The following is a 21614-nucleotide window of genomic DNA, read 5'->3' as shown; positions in this document are numbered from 1 at the left end:
AGAAGAAGCAAAACGTTTCTAAACCCTGATGTTTCACAAATACTTGCAGATAGATTAATAAATGATAAGGCCACTCCTCATGTAGAGTGAAAGTAATGAACCTCCGGGACTTAAAGATATTGTGTCTGTGTGGCATTGAGTAAGCTATTGGCTCATTTTGGCATATTATCTGGGTCAAACAAGCCTTCTTTGTCCAAAGATAGTATGAATTTTGTTATAGTGTATTAGTGTGCATATTGCTGTGGGTGAAAGTGATTCTGACAAGACAAATTGGTCAGAAATCTCATAATCTGTGACCTCAGCAATACTCTAACTTATTTTGCAACATCTTCAAGGCACCTTTGATTTCCTTGTTCCTCAGACTGTAAATCAAGGGATTCAACATGGGAATCACCACAGTGTAGAAGACTGATGTGAAACTGTCAAAGCTGGAGGAACCGCCACAACTGGAACTCAAGTAGACAAATATACCTGAGGTACACAAGAGGGTCACTGCTATCAAGTGAGAAGCACAGGGGTTGAAACCTTTGAACTTGCCTTTAGCTAAAGTGATAATATAGCCATAGGATATCATAATAACTAAGACATTATCCCAAAGATCATTGTAAATATAGCAATTATGAGTTCTACAGAGAAAGTGTCAGAGCAGAACAGGACTAACAGTTGGGGCATGTCACAGAAGAAGTGGTTGATGACGTCAGCCCCACAGAAGTAGGACTGAAGCATGACACATAATTTGGATATAGAACCAGAGAGTCCAACCATATAGGACACAAGCACTATCTGAACACAGAGGGTTGGTGATATGATGGATGACTAGAGAAGTAGGTTACAAATGGCAACATATCAGTCATAACACATGGCTGTCATGAGACAAGACTCACTCAGTCCCATGGTTGAGACAAAGTCCTAAATAATACAACCCACAAAGGTGATACTTTTCTGCTCCTGGAAGAAATTGGAGAGCATCTTGGGGACTGTAGAGGTCACATAGCAGATATCAATGAGAGAAAGATAACTGAGGAAGAAGTTCATGGATGTGTGGATGCGGGTAATCTATCCTTGTTAAGATGAGGAGGCACGGGTTCCAAGTCAGAGTCATAATGTAGATCAACAGGAATACAACAAAGAGCACTCCTATGATTCTGGAGAAATACGAGAATCTCAAGAGGATGAAATGGGTGATATCTGTAATATTTCCTCCCCAAAGCATTGGCTTCGTGCTCCTAAAATCAGAAAAGAGACAAAAGAATGGATTGCAGACGCAGGCGAAACAATAGCATTACAATGCTCATAGATGCCATTTCTTTTCGTTCATTGAGCACTGAAAAAGGGAAAACACTTTATTGTCCTGGTGGAAAGACCCCAGTTTTCTTCTCCAATTGTCAAGAAATACCTTCTCAGTGTTTCAGGTTCTCAATTACTTCATGAGGTCTCAAGAAAATTAGAAGAGATCTGGGGCTGGCCTGGTGGCATAGTGGTTAAGCTTTCACTCTCCACTTCACCGGCTTGGAGTTTCCCAGGTCAGATCTCAGGCAAGGACCTGTGCACTGCTTATTAAGCAATGCTGTGGCAGGTGTTCCACAGATAAAGTAGAGGAAGATGGCCACGGATGTTAGCACAAGGCCAATCTTTCTCAAAAATAAATAAATAAAGAAATAATACTTAAAAAGTTGATAGAGAACTTTTTAAAAAGCAATAGAAATTCAGTGAATTATCTATGATAGACATCATTGACTAAAATCAATTTTTAAAAGACTTTTAATAATTAAAAATATAATTGTGGCTTTATAATAGTAAAGCATAAGTGGCATCATTCCAGAATAAACTTGTAATAGCTCTTCTTTCCCAGACAGTCATCTAGATAGATTTTTAAAAATTTCTTCTTTCACCTATAAGAAAAATTATCCTGTTTATAATAACTTCTCAAGCCTTTTTACAAATATATTTAATATAATATCTTCAAAATGGCCTGGATAATTGCATCATAATTTATAATCCTGATATTTTCTTGGTGTACAGCATGTATGCTAATAAAGTTATGAAATGTCTTCTTAGGGAAGTCTTCATAGGAGCCAGTCTTAAAAGGAGGCTAGTAAAACTCACAATTACAATCAAATATTGTCTCAAATGTAGGATATTTTTCAACTTAGCAAATAGCATAGTACTGTGGTTAGGGTTCAGACTTTAGAGTTTCTGTTCTGAGTGGCATCATCAAGATGGCAAAATAGGTCATTCCTGACTTTGGTAACCCTCATAAGAACAATTACCAACTATTCACAGACAGGACATCATTGCAAAAATCCTAAAACATGAGGATGAGGCTGAAGCACCTCCACTAACCACAGAGAACAAGAAGAACCACATTAAAAGGGTAAAGGAGAAGCTGTACTCTGACTCCATTGCCCCTCACCCTGCTGGCACAGTGCCACACCAAGAATACTCTCTTGTCCTATGGTTTCTTCAGCAAGCTAAACAACCTAGAAGACATAGATAAATTACAAGAAACATACAACCTAGAAAAACTGAATCAGGAAGAAACAGAAAATCTGAACAGACAAATAACAATTAAGGAGATTGAATCATTAATCAACAGCCTCCCAACAAAGAAAAACCCAGGACCAGATGGTTTTATGGTGAGTCTGTCAAATATTTAAAGAAGAATTAAGACCAGTCTTTCTCAAACTCTTCCAAAAAACTGAAGATGAAGAACCACTTCTAAATTCACTTATAAGACCAGCACTGACACCAAAGCCAGATAAGGACACTGCAAGAAAAGAAAACTACAGGCCAATATTCCTGATGAATACAGATTTCAAAATTCTCAAAAAATACTAAATGATAAAAACTCTCAATAAATTAGGTATACAAGGAACTAAATGCAACATAATTAAGGCCCTATCAACAAGCCAACATCTAACATCATACTAAATAGTGGATGATCAAAAGCATTTTTCTAAGATCAGGAAGAAGACAAAGTTGGCCATTCTCAAGATTCCTATTCAAGATAGTACTTGGTCAGAGCCAGTGCAACTGGGTCAAAAAATAATAATAAAAGTCATCAGAATTGGAAATAAAGAATTGAAATTGTGTCTATAAGCAGATGACATGATTTTATCTACAGAAAATCATAAAAACTTCACCGAAAACCTGTTAGATCTAATCCATCAATTTAATAAAGTTGCAGGATACAAACTAAGCATTCTAGATATTAACACAAATTGTCTGAAAAAGAAATAAATAAGATAATCTCATTCACAACAGCATCAAAAAACAAAATACTTAGCAATAAATTTAACCAAGAAGGTTAAAGTTCTCTTCACTGAACACTATAAGACATTGACAAAAGAAATTGAAAAAGACACAAGTAAATGGAAAGGTATCCCATGTTCATGGATTTGAAGAATTAATATTATTAAAATATCCATACTACCCAAAGCCATCGATATATTCAATGCAGTCTCTACCAAGATTCCCGTGACATTTTTCACAGAAATAGAACATACAATCCTAAAATTTTTGTGGAAATACAAAAGGCCCTGAACAGACAAAGCAATCCTGAGAAAGAAGAATAAAGCTGTCAAAGAGGCATTACGCTTCCTGATTTCAAACTATATTACAAAGCCATAGTAATCAAAGCAGTATGGTACTAGCATAGAAACAGACACTTAGACCAATGGAACAGAATCAAGAGCCTGGAAATAAAACTGTGGGTATATGATCAACTAACATTTGAAAAGAGAGCGTGAAATACTCAATGGAAAAAATACAGACTCTTCAATAAACGGGTTTGGGAAAATTGGATATTCACATGCACACAATGAAACTAGACACCAATCTTACACCACTCACAAAAATAAACTCAAAAAGAATTAAAGACTTAAATGTCAGACCAGTAACCATAAAACTCCTAGAAGAAAACATAGAGAAAATTCTTCTGATCATGTATTGGAAAAGACTTTTTTCAATATTACACCTAAAGCACAAGCAAAAAAATTAAAAATAATCAAGAAGGATTATATGAAAATAAAAAAACATCTGCACAGCAAAAGAAACGATAAGCTAATGAAAAGGTAATCTACAGAATGGGAGAAAATATTTGTAATCACATATCTCATAAGGGGTTAATATCCACAATGCATAAGGAACTCATACAATTCAACAGCAAATAAATAATCCAATTAAAATTTTGGTATAGGACCTGAATAGATATTTTTATGAAGAAGACATCCAAACTAACAACAGATATGTGAAAATGTGTTCAGCATCACTAATCATCAAGGAATTGAAATCAAAACCACAATAAGATATCAACTCACATCTGTTAGAGTGGCTATCATCAAAAAAGACAAGAGATAAAACTACAGGTAAGAATGTAGAGAAAAAGGAACCATATGAACTGCTGTGAGAATGTAAACTAGTATAGTTACTGTGGAAAATAATGTGGATTTTCCTCAAAAAATTAAAAATAAACCTATCATATGATCCAGCAATTCCATCCTGGGTATATATCCAACGGAAATGAAATCACTGTCCCAAAAAGATACCTGAACTCCCATGTTCAATGCAGTATTATCTATAATAGCCAGGACGTGGATACACTCTAAGTGTCCATCAACAGATGAATGGACAAAGAAATCATATAATAAATGTAAAAATAATATAAACAACATGTGTATGTATAATTATGTATAAGTAACATAAATAATATGTATAATAAGAGAATATTATTCAGGCATAAAAAAGAAGGAAATCCTGGCATTTGCAACAATCTGGACAGACATTGAAGGAATTGTGCTGAGATTAATCAGAGAAAGACAAGTACCATATGATCTATTTGAATGTGGAGTATAAAAAAAAATAACCTCATAGAAGCAAAGATAAGATTTGTGATTGCCAGATGCAGAGGGTAGAAAGTGGGGGAATTGAGTGAATGTGGCCTAAAGGTACATATCTCCAGTTATAAGACAAATAATTTCTGGCAATATAACATACAGCAAGATGACTTGGTTAACAATATTGTATTGTATATTTGAAAGTGCTAAGAGAATAGATGACAAAAGTTCTCATCACAGGGAAGAATACTGTGACTATGTGGGGTGATGGGTGTTTAATCTTATTGTGGTAATCATTTTACGATATTTACATATATCAAATCATTGTGTTGTACACCTTAAACTTATGCAACGTTATATATCAATTACATCTCACTAAAACTGGAAAAAAAATTTAGTTCTGATACTCTCTCACTCTATGAACTGGTCCTAGTCACTTAAACACACTAGGTATGATTTACTTTTAACAAAGTGAGGACGACAAGAGCCTCTAAACTATAAGGTTAATGGGAGGCTTTTATTAGGAAATTCGTGCCAATGTTCAGCACATAATCTGGTACACATTAATTTTTCAATAGATGTTGGCTATTATTATCATTGACTGCTTACAGATAACCATGAATGATGGCTATATCCGTGAATAGGAATGCTAGGTGCGATAGAGTTGTACGGGTTAATTTGGGGAAATTTCTGAGACATCATCAGCTCTGTAGACAATCGGACATCATTACCTCTGGTCAGGTATAGATTCAGACCTAGTGCGCAGGCAAGCTAAACCACCTGGAGCCATGCAGACACAAACCACATAAATGATTTCTACTTAGTTTGCTTTGATTCATGTACACTTGGGTCAGTTGACAACTACCATCAAGCTATGATGAGCTTTGATGTCGAGAAAGATTTTTGTTTCATTTGCGCTATGGTTTTATGAGTGTCAAAATTTTTCTGTTTACTCTTAAATAGACTGTTGCTAATATAATTTATCAGCTATTTATCCCAGATGCATTACATTCAATGAAAACATTTTGAAAGTATAAACTCTCATGCACAACATCCCTGAAACAACAACATAATTGATCAATTTGGTGAAAATAAGTCAAACTTTTGATCAAATAATTGTACTAAAATTCTTCACTTTCTTACTAACATTCTGGTAACAAAGGCAGCCATGACTAAATGTATTCTATGTAGCTCATCATTCACAGAAAACTGTGAGGAGTTGTGGATTGTTTCACTTGTTCATGAGAAAATTGATCCTAAAAGTGTATGATTTTATAATTTGGTAAGCTAGAGGAAAAGAAAAAAAACATTCTGAATATACTCACTCTCTCTGGTTAATTTTTTGCGTGTGTTCACCATCTGCCAAGGCAGTTTGTAGAAGAAAAAATGATTGATGTAAATTTTGGTTGGAGATATTACTGTGGGGATACAGCTAACCAAAACTCCTTCTAAATATGATCTACTAAGGACATGACAATTTGCAATTTTGTGCAGGATATAAAATCAGGTTAAGAAAGCCAGGAATGTTGCTGAATGACGAACAACATAGTAAAGAAGGATAAAAGAAACAGTCCCACCAACACTACCTGTTCATCTGGTGGGTCATCTCTAATACTTGGGTCACCAGTGCTAGTGTCTCCAGACCCATAGGGTCTTCAAAGATGACAATGGATGGTTATTTGGAGTATTTCAAAAGACGAATAGAATTGTATGTGAAAACTTTGTCATATCATCATGAAATGACCAGCTTGGCTTTTGCTGCTACTCAGAAATTATGAATCAAAGTTATATACTGAAATAGAAACCAAATTAATAATTATGCAAAAGCACAATCCCCAAGGGAAAATTAAATTAAAAAGATTCATGGAATAGATAAAGTTGGGAAACAGACAAATATGTTTTACCTTAGTTAAGTCCCCTGTAATTCACAATTTAATATTTTGATTGAGTGCTCAATTATTAACTTCTGTAGTGTGTAGGCTTTATAGACATTATCTCATTGGATTCTAGATGATTCTATTGTCCCCAATTTATAAGCAACAAACAGAAATTAACAGATTTCAAGATCATATACTTAAGAATTTGAGAACTAGAACTGAACATCCACTCCTCACCAGAGTAATACCTAATATTTTTGTTTTGAAGTTATTATTTTGATTGAGGGTCAGGGAAATTGGGTAAGGAAAAAGAGAACCTGAGAAAGGGCCCTAAGTGGAGGGTGCATAAATGAGGGAGAGGGAAGAATTCGAGAATGAAAGAGACTGAGGACCATAACCCTTGCTCCACAAATGTCCTACTGGAATTATTACACGGCTATTGAAATAGCACAGAATTCACTGTTTTCTGTAAATCTTGTCCTCTCATCTTGACATAGATCCCCCAGGAAGACAGAGTTCTTGCCAAAGGGTGAAGTCACTTATTTATTATCCATAGGAATTTTCCAGGCGGACCAGATTGCATTCAAAGATGAGTGATTTGGGCCATGAAATTGGCTGTCCACTCAGAGCCAAAGAGATGCCCACCACTGGGGTTCCTCTTAATGTGTTGTTAGGTGAGAGATGAAAGGAGAAGACAATTATAGGGAGAAAACCCTCCAGATACCTGCTCTCTGGAGTTATGGTGATCACGGAGTTTTTTCTGTGCTAATTTCATGCCCCACTTTGCCATGTCCCTTCAGATTCAATTCAGCACTTCCCCATGGTCCTCTTATGGTCTCAAGATTGACGTAGCTTTTTTTTTTTTTTAACAACCTAGGAGTCATTTGAGTAGGAAAGGACATAGTGATGACGTAGTCTAATATCATCAATTTCCAGGTGAGGATTTGAAGCCAATTGATCTAAAGGATTTGTCCAAGGTGACACAACTGGCTGGCAATAGAGCCTAATAATAAGTTAGGTATGGGGACACTTCCTTGTTTACAAAACTCTTTGATTTCAGATAGATACATACATACATATTCTCAAATATTTGACCTGAATCAATCATCTTAGCAGGTCCATGAGGCAGATATGGCATGATTTCCTATGCATAGGTGAGGAAATCAAGGCAATAAGGAATATGATAAAACTAATTCGTATCAGAGTCATGACTTATTGTGATTAATGCCTTGGGCACTGTTATCAGCCAATCTGGGTGGAATTCCAGGTTTCCACTTACTGGTTGAGCAAATTAACCTCTCGAAGCCGCAGCATTATCACCTATTAAATGGGGCTGATCATAGTTGCTACTTCACAGAGTAGCTTTTTATAGAATCAAATTAGATAATGCTTATAAATCACTTATCAGAATGTGAAGTACACAGCATGTCTTCTATTAAGAATAGGCTTAATTTATGTGTTCTGAATTGGAATTCCTTTCAACATATTATGCTGCATTATTAAGCATTCATTAAGAATATCTATTTAAGATCATTCCCACAAACTTGTTTGTCTTTTTTGGTTTAGATGGAACTCATCTACCTTGCTGTTACTAGGGATACAGAGATGTTTTTGGAATGTCTCATTCTTTGTTTCATCTACTTCAGCTATCATTAATTCTAGAGAGAGGAGTGGGTGGGGCAATGAGTTAATTATTTAACTCTTGCTAATAGGTTAGTAGTCATATATCCCCCTGGTAAGAACTGTAATAATTTAATCTTTTAAATTGAACAGGCCCTCAAGATGGTTTTAAAAATACAACATCAAAGTGTAGAATTTGGGTGCCATGGATAAGCAATGGAGGACATCTTTATGTCACTAAGAACCATTTGTGCTCCACACATGACACTTCATGAGATTCAAGATGGATTGTTGCTACACTGAGAAGAATGTGGCAGACCACAATATGCCCAAAGGTTCTATCTGTAAAAGGGGAATAATTCCTCATCAACCAACTGCACGTGTTAATAGAAAAGAATCACTTCTATGCAATGTAACCGTATGAAGTTGAAAGTATTGTATAAATACTAATATAATACATATGAAGATTAGTACTTAAACTCTTTCCTGAAAAAAATATTTCTTCTTAAATTTTCTTTAAGTTCTTTTGGTTGGACTCTGAGTTTCCATGGTACCCTCAAGTCTGGTGTCTCTGCTGCTCCCTGGTCAAACTTAAGACCTGGGAATCTCTGAGAGGCTCAGAGCACTGGGACTTAGACCCTGTCGCCCACACTCACGATGAAAGCCTTCATTTCTGAGGTCTTATATGGTCTCTGGGAAGCTACCTTGGAGTATGCTCCAGGCCACCTATGCCCAGAAGTTGATGACTTTGACTTCTTTCTAGTCTCTGAGAATCTCCCCAACTCTTGACGTGAAAAGTGCCCCTTCTATCTACCATTCCTTTCTCCAATTTTTTTTTCATAATTCACTTCACAAGGACACTCAAGCAGTGGGATAGAGGGAATAAGATTATTTGAGAATAAAGCTAGATTATCTTTCTCCTTCTTCTCTCCTCTCATCTCCTCTTTCTCTTTCTCTCTCTGACTTTTTCTCTCTTTCCATTTCTCTTTTTTCTGTGTCCCTCCCTCTCACACCCTCTGCCTTTGGGATGAAATTATAAAAGTATTCATTTTAAAATTACTCTTAATTTTCACATCTTTAATTTTATACATGATTTTGTTTTATTGTAATCAAAACATAAATAAATACCTAGTTAAAAATAAATAAAAGACATTTTAAGAATTGTAGAGGAAAGACCTATTTGAGTGGCTTCCTAGGTCTTCTCATTTATCTACATATAATATCAATCAGAACTTCTAATCTCGAAACACTGTTTTACCTGCCTAGGTCTAATCATGGAAAAAGACCTTTTAAACTGAATTCAATGTTGCTGACACTGCATTAGGCAGATCACTTGGTGGTGGCAGCTAAACATAATGGCATTAAGACATGAGAAGCCAAGTTTTCACTTCTTCTCTCTACCTAGCTTTCTTGTAACCTATAAAAGGTCACTTGCATATTTTTACCCTTGTCTTCCTTATGGAGGAAATAATACTTGCTCAAATATTATTCTTACTGAGATAAATATGTTGCCTTCTTTACTACCCTCATCAAGGCCTCTTTGATCTCCTTGTTCCTCAGACTATAGATAAAAGGGTTTAACATTGGGATGAGGATAACATAGAACACTGACAGAACCTTGTTCTGCTTTTTGGAGTAGCTAGAGCTAGGCTGCAGGTACACAGAGAAGCCCATGCCATAGAAGATTGTCACAACAGCCAGGTGGGAGGCACAGGTATTGAAGGCCTTGGCACTACCTTTTATGGAGGATATTTTCAGGATGGAAGTTGCAATAAAACCATAGGATAAGAGGATGAAAGGAAGGAAGTGAATCCAACAAAAATAGATTCCAGAAAAAGAATCATTTGGCTCATAAAGGGATTGGAGCAAGACAAGGAAATAATCTGGGTTATGTCACAGAAGAAATTTGGAATGATATTGTGCCCACAAAAGTAGAGATGAAAGCAAGAAACTGTTTGAATTAAGCTACCAAGGAAACCACTCCCATAGGCTCCAGCAACCATCTTCTGACAGAGGTCAGGATCCATGATGGCTGAGTACTGCAGAGGCCTACCAATAGCAACATATCTGTCATAGGCCATTACGGCCAACAGGCAGCACTCAGCCTGCGCCATCCAGGACCCAACAAAATACTGGGTGGCACAAGCAATGAACGAAATTGTTTTTTCATCTTTTAAGAAGTCTGAAAGCATCCTTGGGCTGATGGAAGAAGAATAGCAGATGTCTATAAATGACAGGAAACTGAGAAAAAAGTACATAGGTGTGGCAGGTGGGAGTCCATCCTGATAAGGAGGATGAGACCAAGGATCCAGATTATGGTCAGAAGGTAGATCCCTAGGAAGATTGGAAAGAGGATAAGTTGCAGCTCTTTTTCATCTGACAGTCCCAGGAGAACAAACATGGCCACAGAAGTATGATTTCTATCCTCTTTCATGGACCTGCTCAGTACTATCTGCTGAGAAAAAGATGAGAGAAGGAAATGTTTTCATCCTCAAAAAGCAAAAGAAGACACTATTTTTCTCCAGTGATGCTACTGAGTGTGTATACATCTTCAATCATGAATGTCAAGTTAATCTGTGTTTCATGTATAATCAAGAAACTTCACTAAAAACTTCTCTTAGTTAAATATTGTCATTCTCTTTGGGGACAAAAGACAGTAAACAGGCACCATTAGTACATTATCTACTAAAATGTCTTGATTTCATGTTTTTCTGTTCCAGATTTTAAAAATATAGGAGGGGTCAGCCCGGTGGTGCAGCGGTTAAGTTTGCACATTAAGCTTCAGTGGCCCAGGGTTCGCCAGTTCAGATCCCAGGTGTGGACACGGCAGCGTTTGGCAAAAGCCATGCTGTGGTAGGCGTCCCACGTATAAAGCGGAGGAAGATAGGCATGGATGTTAGCTCAGGGCCAGTCTTCCTCAGCAAAAAAAAGGAGGATTGGCAGTAGTTAGCTCAGGGCTAATCTTCCTCAAAAAAAATAGGAGACTTAGACATATAGTAAACCAGAAAAACACTGTCATCTCTCTATATGGTGAAACAGAACGATTCTGCCAAGGCATGGCTCTGACATTTATTCGGTGATTGAAGAAGCCACTGAATCCTGTGAGCCTCATACGTCAAATAAGGATGATGAAATACATGCTCTTTAAAATCTCCTTGAGAACTAATGTTCGATTAATCTGTAATCAGGGAGTGTGGACATTTCTATAGCTGTCTTTCTGCATTCATACAGCCTTGAAAGATATAAGAATAATGCAATGGGATGGTGGGACAAGTCACACACCAAGAAGCAGCTTGGAAATGGATGTGACTTACTCTTATTAACGATGCTAAGAAAGATACTGAGAAATTAGGTAAGAAAGATTGAAAGAGCCATTATGCTCTTTTCCTCAGAGGTGTATTTTTCTTTCCTCAGTATAGAAATACTTATGAGTTAAATTATCTAGGACAGTGATTTCTGATCTTCTTTGAGTCAGAGATATTTTTGAAACTCTTTTGGAAATTCTGGACCATCTACCAAGCAAACTGCAGCTACTTACCGCCTTTGCACATGGTTTTGTTAGATTCTCAGTCACCCTCCATTCTATTCATGGTTCCTAGGTTAAAGACTTCTCCTACAAAATAAACTGACTTTAACTCATGTAAAGGTTAGGATGCTTAGGCAGTGGATATGGGGATTAGGAAACTGAGGCAGGATTTCTGGAAGTTCTTCCTCCTTTTCTCTTTGGAGCCAGTCCAGGGAAAGTAAGCACTAAGTCCTCAGGCCAAATGGTAAATAACCAAAATAATGTTTTTGCCTTAGGTACTGAATGCCCTCTTCAAGATGCTGTAGTTGTCATCTCTCCAGATGGTCATAGAACAACTACCAACACAAACACATTTTTATTTAGATGAACTCAAACTAGAAAGAAAATAATAGAAAGCTGTGAAAGGTAGAAAATAGATGCCAAATACAGCCTAAGAGTTGTATATGGTTAAAAGTAGAAGTCTTAGAGATTTCCCTGGAAGTAGGCTGTGACATTAATGGAATAAACTGCGTTTGTGAACTACAGATATTTGTCAGCATTAGCTACCCAGAGTGTCTTTCTTTTCCCCAACTATTTCTCAGCCTCCTAATTCCAAAAATGAATGAAAAGAGAAAATACCCATAGAAGCATAAGACTATAGCCTGAGAAGTAAGGTGGGCAGTTTCATTCCCCAAAATCAGAACAATCATTGCTTCATAGTCCCTTGAACATGTTTTGAAAACAGTTGATTTATGCACTGTTTTGAAAATAATTCTGAAGGAATGAAGTTATTAATTAGAGAAGAAATTTAAGATTAGTAGTCAATACGGGAGGAGAAATGGTAACAGACAGATATGTGTAATTCATCCCAGACTTAGATGTGGTTATGTCCACAGTAAGACTGAATGGGGAGAGAATTTTGCGAGAACAGAGGAGACAATCACATTCTTCATTATCGTTACCATCATCATCATGACCAATAATCATGACAACAAAAAGATTTATTGAGCAACTGCAATATATACTGTTCTTCTTGCAATCACGGAGACATTCACAGCTTCCTCTAACGTTCATTCAATCAATATGGTAGCCTAAGTCTGGTGTGCTCCTACTAAACAAAGCTAATACTCTTAACATTGTCTCTAGATTTCTATTAATATTTCTATTATATGCCTCTGGAACCCCAGTTAGCTGTATCTTGAATCTTCTTGCTCTACTTTCCACATCACTGAAACATCCATTGTTTGGATTCCTCTACTGTGCTCTGTTTAATTTTTAAAGATCTCTATTCCAGTAAATTAGTTCTCTCATAAATTGTGCTTGTGGGCTGTTTAACTCCTCCATTGAATTTCAGATTTCAATCATAACATTTTGTTTTCTCTCTAAAGGTTTCACATTGTTCTTTATCCACATGGTCAGCTTGGAAAGTCTCATATTGTTTTATCTTACTTTCAATAATATCCTTTATTTAAACTTTTAAAATGTACTTATTGAAATAATTATTAGCTAATAATATAAATACATAGTTTTCCAAATTGCACTCCATAGTTTGATATTGTTTCTTACTCTTGCTCAAGTGCCTTGTTTAATTGCGTGATGAGTAATTTTTTTTATCTTAAACAATGTTCCCTTAAAATTTATCTGTGGGAAACATTGATGCTTCAGTTTAAAATGTGTTCCCTCAGAAATGATTTACATTACTTCTGTCAGATACCTTAGGGACAACACCAAGCCAGAATTCCTTTAAACAAAAATTTTGACTTGATGTTTTTTGATGTTATAATATTCACATCAAATAGACTGCATATCTACATAAGTAGATAGATAAGATTAAAAATTATCAGGGAAAGGAGTGATATCAGCATCTTAGCACTGAAAAGACATTCCTCCTTTTTCTCCTGCTTTAGTAACAATGAATTAGAAGTCATCCACAAACAAAAGTACCTTTGTGGGAGTTGTAGTATCCAGCACCAAATGCCAAGAGACCAGGAGGAATCTGCCCACCTGTGAACCAGTAACAGGCAAACAGACTTCAGTATGGGCTACAAAGCCAGCAGGATCAGTGTGAGCCTGCCCCAACCCATCTTGGTCAGGGTTGAGCAAAGGCTAGAGATGATTTGAGCGCCACCCATGAATGAGAGAGACTTTGCAGAAGGTCGCACTTCCTGAGAGAGGATTCCAGCACACAATTGGAGCTGAAGAAAAATACGAATTTGTTTACAGTGAAGACAATGAAAGGAGATTTCTCAGCACCACCTTTCCCAAGGCAACACTGCAGAAGTTAAACAATTCGTCGTGGCAAACTCTCCTGCAGGGGAAAAAGAACAGTCACTGAGTACCCAGGATACCACAGTTGTGCTAGATGCATTCAGAAACCTCTTTATCCCTAGAAGTACCTCGACTACTGAACAAGTAATCCATGACTGGAGAGAGAGAGGAGATCAGGAAAGGGATCAAAAAAACATATATCAAAGGTATTAATGAAGTATAGTTCCCTATTTCAGCAGGAAGTCCACCAAGGAGCCACTAAGAGTACCACAACAGAAGATCTCCTGACCAGATGCACGAGAAACCCCAGCCTCCCAGTCTTAAACCCACACCTCTCCCCACCCTGCCACTAGCTTCTTGTGCATATTCTTGAGAGCAGCAGTGAGAGCAAATCTCGTAAACTGAGTTCTCTCAGAAAGAGAGATCAGGGTCTCTGGGCAAGGGAGAAACCACAAACAGGAGCTCTAGAGCCACATTCTGGAAAACTAAATAGAGGTTTCCAATAGTGAGACTGGTTAGGTGGTAAGAACCAGAGAAAATACAATAGCTTAAGAATTCTACAACAAGAGGGAACGAGAAGAGTGGAACATGTGTACCCATACAAAGGCAGAGGAAAACTCACCTATAAAATCACAAAAGATGGCATACCCCATCTGAGGCAATTAGTAAAGATTTAAGGAGATGTCTGCTACTTCAAATACTAAAGCAGCAATACAAACCTACAAGAAACATGAATTATCAAGAAAATATGTCATCACCTAAAGAGAACAATAATTCTCAAAGTACAAAGCTGAAAGGCACAGAATTTTGCAACCTGGCTGATAAAGATTTTTAAAACAGCTGTTTAAAACAACCACAAGAAAACTCGGAAAAACAATTGAATGACATAAGGGAGGAAAAATGAGCAAAATGAGATATTCACCAAAGAGATAAAAATTATAAAAAGGAACCAAACAGGAATTCAGGATCTGAGGCGTTCAATGAATGAAATGAAAAATGCAATAGAGAGCATCTGCAGTAGAGTAGAGCAGATGAAAAATGAAAAAGTGAGCTACAGGACAGGGAGTTTGAAATAACCCAGTCAGTGCTGAGCAAAGAAAAAAGAATGAGAAATAACAAAGAAAGCCTACGTAATCTATGGGATTCCATCAAAACCAAATTAGAATAATAGACGTTAAAAATTAGAAAAGACAGAGAAGGTGGCAAAAATTTTATTTAAATAAATAATCCTGAGAACTTCCAAAACCTGGGAGAGATTTAAACATCTAAGTTCAGAAAGCTAACAGATAACTCCATTATCTCATGAAAAAAGAGCTTCTCCAAGACACATTATAATAATGCTATCAAAAATCAAAGATAAAGAGAGAATCCTTAAAAAAAAAAGGAGAGAGAGATTATAACCTAAATATGAATCTTCACTAAGCTATCAGCAGTTTTCAAGCACACATCCTACAGGTCAGGAGAGAGTAGAATGACACAGTCAGTACTGAAAGAAAAACTGAAAGCCAAGAATACTCTATCCCACAAAGTTACACTTCAGATACGAGTATGACTAAAGACTTTCCTAGAAACACAAAAGCTGAGGCTGTTCATCACCACTAGACCTGCCTTGGAAAAAATGCTGTAAGAAGTTTTTTCAGCTGAAACGAAAAGACATTAGTCAGTGACATTAAAACATCTGAAAGTATACAACACAGCAATAAAGGGAAATACACTATCAGGCTTAAAAAGATTCTTATTCTGTACTTGGGTGGTGTGTAAACCACTTAACTATACTTTAAAATGTTAAAAGTGAAGAGTGTTAAAATAATTGTAGCTACTATGATTTGTTAAACAATACATGTGAAAAGAAATAATGGCATACACAACATAAAAGGGGAGAATAGACAGGTACGGCTTTTGTAGACTAAGTTAAGTTACTATAAGCTAAAAATGGACTGCCCTCCCTATGAGATGTTTAAATATAAGACTTATGATAAGCACAAAGCAAAAACTTGGATTAGATTCACAAAACACAAAGAAAGAGAAAATAGAGCATACGACCCAAGAAAATCACCAATGTACTATGGTACACAGAAACAGAGGGGAAAAGAAACAACTAAAATAAAAACCAACCAGAAAACTATGAATAAGATTGCATTAGTAAGTCCTCAAATATCAATAATCACTCCAAATGTAAATGGATTGAATTCACCAATCAACAGGCAGAGTGCTGGATGGATTAAAAAGCAAGACCCAACTATATGCTGCCTACAAGAGACTCACTACAGCTTTAAGACACACATAGGCTCACAGTGAAGGGATGGAAAAGACACTTTATGCAAGGAGAAAGCAAAATGAAGCAGAAATAGCTACATTCATATCAGACAAAAACACTTTAAGCCAAACACAGAAACAAGGACAAAAAAGATCACTATATAACAATACAGAGGTCAAGTCATCAAGATGATAAATGTAAATATATATGCATTCAAAATCAGAGCAATAAAGTATATTAATCAAATATGAACAGACCTGAAAAGAGATTTAGACACCATACAATAATTATAGGGATTTTAATACCCATCTTTTAGCAATGGGTAGTTCATCCAGACAGAAAATCAACAAAGGAAATGTTGGACTTAAAACACACATTAGATGAAATGGACCTAAGACATTTATAGAACATTCCATCCAATAGCAGCAGAATACATGCACTCCTCAAGTTCACACAGAATATTTCCAGAATACATCATATGATAGAACACAAAACATGTCTTACAAAGTTTAAGATTGAAATCATACCAAGTATCTCTTCTGACAACATTGATATGAAACTAGAAATAAAGAAGAAGAAAGCTGCAAAATGTATACATATGTGTAAACTAAACAACACACTCCTGAACAACCATTGAGTCAAATGAGAAATCAAACAGGAAATCAAAAAACATCTTGAAACTAACTGAAATGGAAACATCATACACCACAACCAATGGGATGCTACAAAAGCATTTCTGAGAGGGAATTTTATAGTGATAAATGCATATATTAAGCATATAGAAGAATCTCTAATAACAACCTAACGTTATGTCTCAGGGACTAAAAAAGAACAAACTAAGCCCAAAGTGAGTAGAAGGAAGGAAATAACAAAGGTCAGAGTGGAAGTAAATAAGTTACATACCAAAAAAACAATAGAATCAATCAATGAAGTTAAGAGCTAGTTTTCCATATGACAAAAAGAATTGACAAATCCTTAGACTAAGAAATAAAGTCAAAAGTCTCAAAATCAGAAACGAAATAGGAGACATTACAAGCAATACTGCAGAAATACGTAAGATTATAAGGAACTACTATGAACAATCATATGCCAACAAATTGAATAATCTAGAAGAAATGGAGAACTTCCTAGAAATATACAAGCTATCAAGAATGAATCAGGAAGACACAGAAAATTTGAATAGAACAAAGACAAATAAGGAGATTGAATCAGTAAACAAAAACCTCCTAACACAGAAACCCACAGAAGCAGATATCTTCCCTGGCAAATTATACCAAATATTTACAGAATAATTAGTGCCAATCCTTCTCAAACACTTTCAAAAACAGGAAGGAATACTTCTAATGGAATTTTAGGAGGTCAATATCACCCTGACACCAAAGCCAGATAAGGACACCACAGGAAAAAAAAAAAAAAAACTATAGGCCAATATCCATCCTAAATATAGATGCAAATATAGTCAGGAAATATTAGCAAATCAAATTCAACCACACAGGAAAAGGATTATATACTATGACCAACTGGGATTTATCCATGGGATGGAAGGATAGTTCAACATGCACAAATCAATAAATGTGACACACCACATTACTAGAATGAAAGATAAAAATCACATGGTCATCTCATAGATGCAGAAAAAGCATAGGATAAAATACAACATCCTTTCATGATTAAAACCCCAAAAAACTGGAAATAGAAAGACAATACCTTAACATAACAAATGCCATCAAAAACAAACCCACAGCTAATGTTATACTCAATGTGAAAAACAAACTTTTTCCTCTAACATCAGGAACAAGACAAGGGTGCTCACTCTCACCACTCTCATTCAACATAGTACTGACAGTCTTAACCAGAACAAAAAGGCTAGATAAAGAAATATGAGAAGAGGTTAAGAATGAGAGATAACATAAACCTCATAAAACTTATGAGGACCATAAATCTTACTCCATGTTGGTCTTACTGGAAGAATCACATGGATATTGGGATAACACAGAATCCACTGTTTTCTATAAATCTTGCCCTCTCACCTTGACCTAGATCCCTCAGGATAACAAGAGTTCTTGCCAAAGTTGAAATTCCTTATTCTTTTCAAAAGAATTATTCAGGTGTGCCCTATTGCACTCCAGGATGGGCGCTTTTGGCCATGACATTGGTTGTCCACTCACAGCCAAAGAGATGCCCACAACTGGAGATCCTCTTAAATGTATTATTAAGGCAGAAGTGAGAGGAGAAAAGACAATTATAGGGAGAAAACTCTCCAGGTACCTGCCTTCTGGTGTCATGGTTGTCATCAAGATGATTTCCCTGCTAATTTCACATCCCACTTTGCCATGTCCCTTCTGACTCAATTCCCCACTTCCCCATGGTCCTATTATGACCTCGTAATTATAGCTTTTCTTTTAATGAACTTAGATTTCTTTGAGCTGGAAGGGACCGAGAGAGCACCTAGTTTAATACCATCATTTTCAAGGTGAGGATTGAAGCCAGAGGTGCTAAGACATTTACCAAAGATGACACAACTGGCTAACAATACAGCTTAAAAACAATAAATTAGATATTTGGACACTTCCCTGTTCACAAATTGATTCCATTTTAAATATGCACACTTTCTCAACTCCCTGACCTGAATCAATTATCACAGCAGCCCTGGGTGGCTGACACAGCATGATTTCCTATGCATAAGTGAGGATATAGGAGCAACAAGGAATACAATGAAACTAATTCATGACAGAGTCACAGATCATTGAGGTTAATACCATGGGCACTGGTATCAGCTAATTGGGTTGAATTCCAGCTTTCCACATCCTTGCTGTGTGTTCCTGAGCAAATTAACCTCTTCAAACCTCACTATTATCACCTTAAAAATGGGGCTTATAGTATGAGCTACTTGATGGAGCAGTTCTTCATAAAATCAAATTATACAATGCTTATGAAGCACTTATCAGAGCGTGAAGTAAACAGCATGCCTTCCCTTTAAGTAGGTGCAATTTAGGGGCTGGCATGGTGCTGCAGTGGTTAAGTTCATGTGCTCCTCTTTGGCAGCCTGGGGTTTGCAGACCCAGAACCTGGGTGCAGACACACACACAGTTTATCAAGCCATGCTGTGGCAGGCATCCCACATATAAAGTAGAGGAAGATGGACACAGATGTTAGCTCAGGGCCAATCCTCCTCAGGGAAAAAGAGGAAGATTAGAGGAGGATGTTAGCTCAGGGCTAATCTTCACCAAAAAAAAAAAAAAAAGTAGGTGAAATTTATGTGTTCTGAATTGGAGTTCTTTCCAATATATTATGCTGCATTACTAATTCTTCATTAAAAATATCTACTGGGGCTGGCCCTGTTTTGCAGCGGTTAAGTTCACACATTCCACTTCGGCAGCCTGGGGTTCGCCAGTTCGGATCCCGGGTGTGGACATATGCACCACTTGGCAAGCCATGCTGTGGCAGGCATCCCACGTATAAAGTAGGGGAAGATGGGCATGAATTTAGTTCAGGGCCAGTCTTCCTGGGCAAAAAAGAGGAGGATAGGCAGCAGATGTTAGCTCAGGGCTAATCTTCCTCACAAAAGAAAAAAATATCTACTTAAGATCATTCCCACGATCTTTTGGTTTTAGTGTTTTGGTTTTTGGTTTTTTAATGGAGCTCATCTACCCTGCCATTACTAGGGATACAGAGATGTTTTAGAAAGGTCCCCATTCATGTTGGATCTACTTCAGCTAATCTTACTTCTAAGGAGAAAGGGATGGATGGGATAATGAGTTAATTATTTGATTTAACTCTTACCAATTGGTTAATAGTTATGTATTCACTCTGATAAAAACTGTGTTGTGAATATTTTCAACGAACAGATTTGTAAGATAGTTTTAAATATATAACACCTAAGGTATAGAAATTGGGCACCATGGCAAAGCAATAAATGACATGTTTCTGATCAGTAAAAACAATTTATGTTCCACATCTGATACTTAGTGAGCTTCAAGACGGATTCTTGCTACCCTGGGAAGAACAAGGCAGACCACAATATACCCAAAAGTTCTATCTGTAAAATGGGGATAATTTCCCACTTGCCAAGTGCACATAATAATAGAACAAAAATCACATCTATGCAATGTAACTAGTGAAGTGTAATATGTTGTGTATACACTACTGTAGTATGTATGAAGCTTAGTCTATAAACTCTTGTCTGAAAAATATCTCTTTTTAAAATTTTCTTTAAATTCTCTTGGTTAGACTTTGAGTCTCCATGGTACCCTCATACAGGCTGTCTCTACTGCTCGCTGATCATACTTAAGGACTTGGAATTCCTAGGGGGCTCACATCTCTGGGACTCAGACTGTGAGTCCCTAGACATAACATGACAGCCTTCGTTTCTGAGTCTTTCGCTGTCCCTGGGAAGCTACCATGGAGCATGCTTCAGGCCACCTGTGCCCAGAAATTGATGACTTTGACTTCTTTCTAGCCTCTGAGAATCTCCCCAACTCTTAACCTGAAAAGTGCCCCTCCTTTCTACTATTCCTTTCTCCCATCTGTTTTTCACAACTCACTTCATAAGGAGTTTCAAGGAGTAAGATGGAGGGAACAAAGTTATTGTGGAATAAAGACAGATCAATCTTTTCCCCTCTCCTCTTCTTTTGTCTCCTCTCCTCCCTTCCCCTTCCCTTCTCTCTGTTCACTTTTTCACTCTCTCTTTCTTTTCCCTCTGTGTGTGTGTCTCTCTCTCTATTTCTCTTTCTACCTATCTCTTTCTGTGTTCCTCTTTCTCACACTGACTTTCTCGCTCTGTGTTTGGAACTCAGATGATAAGGTATTCTTTTTTAAATTATTGTTAACTTATACATATGTGATTTTATAAGTAATTTTATTTCTATTTAAATATAAAAAGTGCTTAACAACCAAAAATAAATAAAGGACATTTTAAAAATTGTAGAGGAAAGAACCATGCATGACTTCCTAGGTCTTGTCATTTATCTACTTATAATATCTATCAGAACCTCTGTTGTCCAAACATCAGATTTTATCTACCTGAGCCTAGTTATGTAAATAAGCCTTTTAAATGCAGTTCAATGCAGATGACACTGCCTCAGACAGATCACTTGGTGGTGGCAGCTAAACATAATGGCACCAGGAACCCAGAAGCCAGGTTGTCACATCTTCTCTCTACTTAGCTATTCTTGCGACATACAAAATGTTATTTACATATTCTTATCCCTCTTTTCCTTATAGGGAAAATAACACCTGCACAAATATTGTTC

At 36.7% G+C, this 21614-nt stretch overlaps 2 pseudogenes; both read right to left on the bottom strand.

Annotated features, from left to right (window-relative positions):
* Nucleotides 1-298: 298 nt before the first annotated feature.
* LOC123277822 (olfactory receptor 5AN1-like) lies at nucleotides 299-1213 on the bottom strand (annotated as a pseudogene).
* Nucleotides 1214-9823: 8610 nt separating this feature from the next.
* Nucleotides 9824-12808, bottom strand: LOC106846469 (olfactory receptor 5A1-like; annotated as a pseudogene).
* Nucleotides 12809-21614: the final 8806 nt, after the last annotated feature.

The sequence above is a fragment of the Equus asinus genome, unplaced genomic scaffold (assembly GCF_041296235.1).
Source record: "Equus asinus isolate D_3611 breed Donkey unplaced genomic scaffold, EquAss-T2T_v2 contig_800, whole genome shotgun sequence".
NCBI lineage: Eukaryota > Metazoa > Chordata > Mammalia > Perissodactyla > Equidae > Equus > Equus asinus.
The sequence above is the reverse complement of the archived record's forward strand: the minus strand, read 5'-3'. Positions and strand labels throughout refer to the sequence as shown.